The 7,296-nt window shown below is 39.7% G+C and overlaps 1 protein-coding gene across 1 annotated transcript in view; it reads left to right on the plus strand.

The window, feature by feature from the left end:
- The window catches only part of Ryr3 (ryanodine receptor 3), a 356,005-nt gene that overhangs the window by 228,107 nt on the left and 120,602 nt on the right, over positions 1 to 7,296 (plus strand). The window lies entirely within an intron of this gene.

Consider the following 7,296-nt stretch of genomic DNA (forward strand, 5'->3'; position numbering starts at 1 on the left):
CCTCGGTTTTTTTTTTTTTTTTTTTTTTTTTGTACATAAAACAGTAATAGCATCTACCTTACAAAGTCATGGTGAAACTTAAATAATTCATGGAAAACTAAGATTAACACAGTGCCAGAAACATAGTAATCCTGAAATTATGTTAGTTATTTTTGTTGTCCATAACCTTTACAAGTGAATAGATTTGGGGGGATCTCCCAGCCCTGCATAAGTTTTTATACCTAAGAGATTATTGAAAAGGATATTCTGGCTACTTTTATGGCCTCTGCTCAGCAGAACAGATCCTCTGCTCATCAGTGAAAGATAAAGTTGGTATGGGGGATCACAGTAGAAGACAAAATGATGTTTGTGGTGGTTGATGGTGAGTGATAGTGGGTATTCTCATAATGAGTGATGAATGGTAATGGTAGTGATGGTTGGATATTATGGTTGGGTGGTGGTCATAGCAGGTCATGGGAGTGATCAAGGTAGGTGATGGTTAGCAATGGTAGATGTGATAATGGGTGATGGGTGTAGGGGTGGTTATAGTTTGTGGGAAGGAAGATAACAGCTAACACACTGAACATTGACCACGTGTTGGGCACAGTTCAAAGCACTTTTACATGTATTAACTTTCTTAAATCATACAACAATCCACTGGCATAGTATGTTAGTCTCTTTGTGCTGCTATAACAAAACACCATTGACAAGACATCTTATAAACAACAGAAACTTATTTTTCACAGCCTTTAGAAGTTGGAAAGCCCAAGATCAAAAGCACTGGCATATTAGATGTCTGATGAGGTTCCTGGTTCATATGTGGCACTGTCTATCCGTGCCTTTCCATGGTAGAAAGGGCAAGACCGCTCTCTGGGCTTCTTTCATAATGCCATTCATGAGGGCTTCATTCTCATGACCTAACTTCCTCCCACCTCTAAATATCATCACCTTGGGGGTTAGCAGTTCAACATATGAATGTGGGGGGGGGGCGGGGCACAAACATTTCAGACCATAGCAGGTAAGTAAAATTGTCTTTATCTTTTTATAGATGAAGCCCCTGAAACTCAGAGGGGTAAAATGCTTTGTCCAGAGTCACATAGGGAGGAGGACACAAAGTCAGGATTTGAGCCAAAACAGTTTGACACCAGAGACCTTCTCAGCACTGTCTCCCTGATAAGTAAAGAGAAGTAGCATTCTCTACTTAGAACCTGTCAAAAATTTTGGCATTATTTAATTATTTTTCAGTGCCAATTTTTTTTTTTAGCAAAAACATTTCTAAGAACCAATCAAAAGCTTTTGCTATATCAAAATAATAAATATGCAATTTCCTTCTAACATTATTTTACAAGTATCTCTTAATGTTTTTGGAAAAATCTTTTCAAACAAGATTTACCTTTAAAAAAACTTCCTAAAGCAAGTCATTGTTTCCATATTTTTTTTTATGAACCCACTGAGAAGCCTTGGGCTGCATTTAACTCTGGGGGTAATGAACCCAAGAAGCTCCTAGTTACCTGGCAATGGCAAACTGTGTAGCCAGGCTACACACAGATGTGTCTGGGTGTCTGTGACAATTCCTTTTCTAATGTAGCTTCTCACAAGGGACAGGTTTCCTCCTAGTCTGCACAAAGGGGAAGTTATTCTGTGCTTTCTTAGAGACCTTGGCGTGTTTTAGTGATATCTCCCCCAGACCATAAATTCACATGTGAGGAACGTACTGTTTTGCAGCTTTGAATCTGCATACCCAGGCAGATTTATCACCAGTGGCCATAACTTGGGCATCTGTCAGTGACATGCAAAGAGTTACATGAGAGACTATGAGAAGTGATGGCTCAGGCCCTAGAAGTGCTGCCCTGAAGCAGGAAACCGGGCAGATACAAGAAGAATTATCAGAAGCAAGCCTGGAATACACTAAAAACTCCTAACCACACCTACCTATATAGTGACACATGTGACTGTTGGCATGCCAAGAAAATGCAGTTTATTCGAATCTGGTAAAGTTGGTATTGGAATGCATAGGGAAGAAAGTGGGTGTTGAATAACATCTTAAAGAAATGGGCAAACATTTTAACAGAGTATAGGGAGATCATAGTGAGGGGTGCTTGAGATAGGAGACAGGCATCCAATTAGGGTCAAGAGTTCAAAGTGCCATCTTAACTTTGAAGTCATGTAAAGTATAGATAAGATCATCTATTTCATTTCTGTCCACATATTTGTATTTTTAGGGTCAGAAATAGATATTAACTTGTGGTTGATACTAAAGACTGATGTTGGATAGGACTGAAATTTGTAAAACATTTTTTTCCTCAAATTTACAATACAGTCAGAAAAATTCAGCAAATTCTGAAAAATTAGCCAAAGTAAAGAATTTTAAAGTGTTCAAGCTGTATGTGAACATCATCACAGTGTTGTACTCAGGAGACACTATGAGTACAACACTGTGATGATGTTGTGTATCCTGTTGCCTGCTTGATGTTTCCATTCATGGGCATCTCACATGTTGTACATGTAGGCCAATGTGGCAAGAGAAGGTAGAATACTATATTATTGATATTATCAAGTGGCTTGGAAGGTTGAGGAAGGATCACAAGTTCAAGGTCAGCCTGGACAACTTAGCAAGACCCTCTCCCAAAATAAAAGATAAAAAAGGGCTGGGGGTATAGCTCAATGATAGAGCATCCCTGAGTTTAATCCCCAGTACCACCACCAAAAAAAATAGAATTAAATAGATAGTAAAATAATATACATAATAGAAAATAAATTCCTCAAATGAAGAAGCTAATGGGACCTTATGGACCAGTGTCCAGAGCACCTAAATCAGAAAATCTGATCTGGATGAAAGGATGTCTGATTCTGTTTCTTTCACACTGAGTGTATGCTCAGTATGTCTCCAAAGTTCCTGGGGGGCTCAGTGGTGCTACTAACCAAGTGTCTTGACAGTAGACCCAAGTGTCCAGAATCCATGAATATCTGGACTTCATCCATCATGTCACTGATAACAATAGCATGAAACCTGATACCTAAGAAAGAATTAAGTATTTAAGCTGAAGCTGAAATGGGAAAAAAAAAAAGGAAACCTGCTTTATCAACATTATTCGCACAAAATGGTATTATTGTGAGCCTGGTGCTCATCACAAGTTGATCTTCCTCAACTCGGAGAAAATTCACATATTTATCAGGTGAGCTCTAGTCTATCAGAGCAAGCACACATCAATTCTGACTCCAGGTTTTCATCTCATTCAAGTTTTATTACACATTTTTTTTAAATGCCATGTGATTCAAAGTTTAGACAGTGGGGAAAATTTTAGCCTGGGTCTGTGATTAAATTCCCATTCTCAGAATTCCTAGGCTCCTCCTGTACCAGTCCACCCCGTATTTCATTTAGTCCTGTGGCTTTGAGTTATACACATATGCCGAGGATCCCCAAATGTGCATTCCCAGCTTTGTCCTCTTCACTGAGCCCCAGACGTGTGTATCCTGTTGCCTGCTTGATGTTTCCATTCATGGGCATCTCACATGTTGTACATCTTAATGATAAATCTGTAACTATCACTCCAAACCTGTTCTTCCCCCAAGATTCCTCATTTCCTTAACTAGGACTGACAAGTTTATAGCTACTCCAGCCAGTTGTCAGATAGCATTCCTTATTCAGCATTGTGTCTTATCCTCATATACAGTTCATCAGCAAATTCTCTTGATTGGTTATCGAAAAGATTTCTGAGGTCAATCTGCTTTTCTCCATCTCCCCTGGCCATATCCTACTCCAGGCTGTTGTTATCTTCCACCTGAACCACCACACTTGCATAGGAACTGAATTCCCTGCTTCTACTCTCACCCCTATTCCAGTCTGTCTCAGTTACATAAGAAAAATTTCATGATCTCACTGGCGTGAAATAATAAGCACTTATTTCTTATATATCTGCAAGAGAGTAGAGAGGCACTAAGACAGTTCTGAGGTCTGATCATGATTCTGTTCTATTTATCTCATTCTGAGATCCTTCATGTCTTGTTCATTACTTTTCCCCCGTTCCTAGACCAGTGACTAGAGTATAGTGCGCTCAACAGATGGTTGAATGAATGTGCAAATGGGCAAAAAGTTCTGGTTTGCTCTCTATGCTATAATAGTAGTTTATGGACTCAACAGTTTATGGACCTCTCTTCTCAGACTGGAAGGCTCTAAGCTTGTAATGATGGTTCGTACAAGTCTCCTGGCACCATATCAAAGTTTGCCTTTTACCAGAAAACAGGTTTTTGGTCTGACCACCATCCTGCCTTATGAATCTCCCAGTGAATGAGAGTAACTCTAGACTGGTTCATGCTACCCACCCCACCCCCCTGTGGTAGTGTTATCTTCTACTACACTAGGACTTGATTGGAGTTAGTCCCAAGCAAAGGGATTCCCCAATCTGAGGAAATGGATAATCCAGGCACTCAGAAATAGAGGCTGACAATTGTCTGGTAATGCAGTGATGGCTTGTCACCCTCGGTTTCCTCCCAGTCATTCTAAGCCTCTGTCTTGAGTCTCAATAAAGTCTATTCATTTATTTAAGAAATATATTTCAAATGCCTATTACATGCCAGATGTTAGCAAGAACCTTAAGCACACAGGACTAAATGATTCAGATTATTAGCCTGTTCTTATGAAATACACAGTCTAGTGAGAAAAGCAGACACAAAGAATGAGTCCAGGGTATTTGAGACCATGGGGATCCCACGCTCAAGCTGTTCCTGAGGGACAAAATGAATTTACCTAGGTGCAGAGTTTAAGCCAAGGGAATAGGAAGGAGAACATTCCAGGAAATGGAACTTTGAAACAGAAACTGTAGTTAGAAGGCAGAGTAAGAAATGATGATGAGCTGAAGATAGAATCATTGCATTTCTATTTTTTGTCCCTGTGGTGAGTATGACGGTTTTAACAATGTAAAATGGGAAAATCATTTCCATTTCCATCCACCTGCTCGGGAATGTCAGGGGAAAAGATGGTAATATGAACACAGCATTGAGAACCTTTGAAGAAAGACTGTGAACATTCATGCTGTTATTAAGTTCATTATTTATTTTGGAGCTCAAGCAAAAACATTATCGTAAGCCCTTGGGCAAAACTAGTTTACCTCAAATCCCTCTCTCCCTTGAAAAATGCCCTCAAGGTCAATATTCAGCTTTTCCAGAGTTGATTTGGTTAGCATAAAGCTTGCTGAGCTACAGGTAATTAGGAGGAGAATGTTCTTTCTCTTGGAACATGCTGTCCTTCCTACCTTGTAAAGCTTTTGGAAAATTTTTTCCTTGTTTCCCTCTCTAATTAGCAACAATAGTTGGACTTCAGTTTGTTTCTCTTGCAGGGTACGCTCTGCATCCCCCACAGATGTCCAAATCCACATAATCAAGGGATGGCTTCCTGGTTGGTTGTAGGAGCCAGCCTAATTAGCTTAGCTCTGAAGACATGAAACACAGTTAAAATAAGGCTAATTGGGCAAGTGAATTTCCATAGCAAACTCAACATAGAACCAACCCCTTGTCCGATTTTTCAGCTTCTGTTGCACGATGTGGTTCCATATCTCCATCACACTCTACAGTGCTGATCCCTGGGGGAGAGTTGAGTTAAGTCCATCATACTGGCAAAAACTTTGGCTGGCCCACCAGCATTTCCACCAGGTGACTAAAAGAATCACAGCACTTGAATAAGCTTGATTAATAGGGTTGTTTTTGCCTCCATTTTTCACTCCAAAAAAAATTCAGTTTTAGCTTCATTATTCTTTTAATGAAAAATGACAACCAGGAGGATGGATGGGTATGCGACCTTGTAAGTATTGGGAGCCAGAAACATTTGAAAGTGGTGAACCATTACTTGCATCTTTGACTTAAGAGTATATATTTTTAAATATGTTGATTCTCCTGGTTCTTTTATGGAAGTGTCCCTCCTATCAATAAACCATATCAGGTAAAAATGCTGGGTTCAGTCAACAGCAAAGCAAGGTCATAAAAGCATTTTACAAACTGCACAACAACAAGGGCATAACGTAGCATCTTCACAAACTGCACAGTATCGTTCAACATTTCCTTGGCTTTTCTCTTGCAAGATATGTTTATTCTTTCTACCATAATATTATTGTGATTATTTTACCCTGTTAACATCTCCTAATTTTTCTCATATGGATTCTAGTTTAATGAAAACTAATTCTTTTTGATGTTGTGTATTAGATGATATCTGAAGGCAAACTTCTTTACAAAACTTTTAGAGTCTTCCTGAAGTATTGAACTATAAAAAGTAAACTGGTGAGCTGTTTAACTTTAGGTTAATGAAACTTCTCTTGATATATGATTGCAATCTTGAATTTTGCCTGCAGTGCAGAAGGTTAGGTGGTAAAAGAGGATGTTAACAAGACAGGCTCTGGGACAGGATTGCAGCTGTGGTTTAAGGTGGGTGCTGCAGGGCTGGTGACACATTAGGTGTGCTCATATGTAAGGGATGGGCCCAAAGTAATTTCAAGCACTTGGACAGCAAGCTCAGACCCTCCATGCTTCTGGACATGATGGAACTAATGTCTTCCTATGGATTAGACTAACGAACTCTCTGAAACTAGAGAGGCTATGAGTATCTTAACAGGGCCAATGAGATCATGCAGTGTGCATTCTAGCTAAAATGCTAGAATGAGGAGCCAGGTGTTTTAGGCTTTCCATTCTGATGTTCTAATCACAACATTTCTAAGTTGATTCATAAATATTTCCTTTAATCATAATTTAAATTGATATAATGATTTTAAAATAGGTAAATTATTTGATTCTCCCTCCAAAAAACGAAGCCTAATTCTTCTGCCTTTAATGTGAGCTGGACTTAGTGAATCACTTCTAATGAATAGAATGTAGCAAAATGGTGATAGATTACCAAGTTGCTAAAAGCACTACCACATATGCCTTACTCTTCTTGGATCATTTACTCTGTGGGAAGCCAGCTTCCATGTCAATGATGACATTCCAGAAGCCCTAGGAAGAGCCCAATATGGTAAGGAATTGAGGCCTGCACCCAACATCCAGCAAGCAACTGAGGCCTCCTGCCAACAGCCTTGTGTGTGAGCTTGGAAGCTGATACTCCAGTCCCAGACTAGCCCACAGAAGTAATCCTGGCCAACCCTGTGACGGCAACCCCAAGGGCCCAGACCAGGACCACCCAGCTTAGTCACTCCCAAATTCCTGACCTAGGGAAACTGAGACAACAGATACTTAGCTTTAACCTGCTAAGGTTTGAGGTTTTTTTTTACACAAGAATATATAATACAATAGCCTATGACAATGCAAACACTATTTGGGGGGGGGGGGGGGGAA

The sequence above is a fragment of the Marmota marmota genome, unplaced genomic scaffold (assembly GCF_001458135.2).
Source record: "Marmota marmota marmota unplaced genomic scaffold, marMar, whole genome shotgun sequence".
Classification (NCBI taxonomy): Eukaryota; Metazoa; Chordata; class Mammalia; order Rodentia; family Sciuridae; genus Marmota; species Marmota marmota.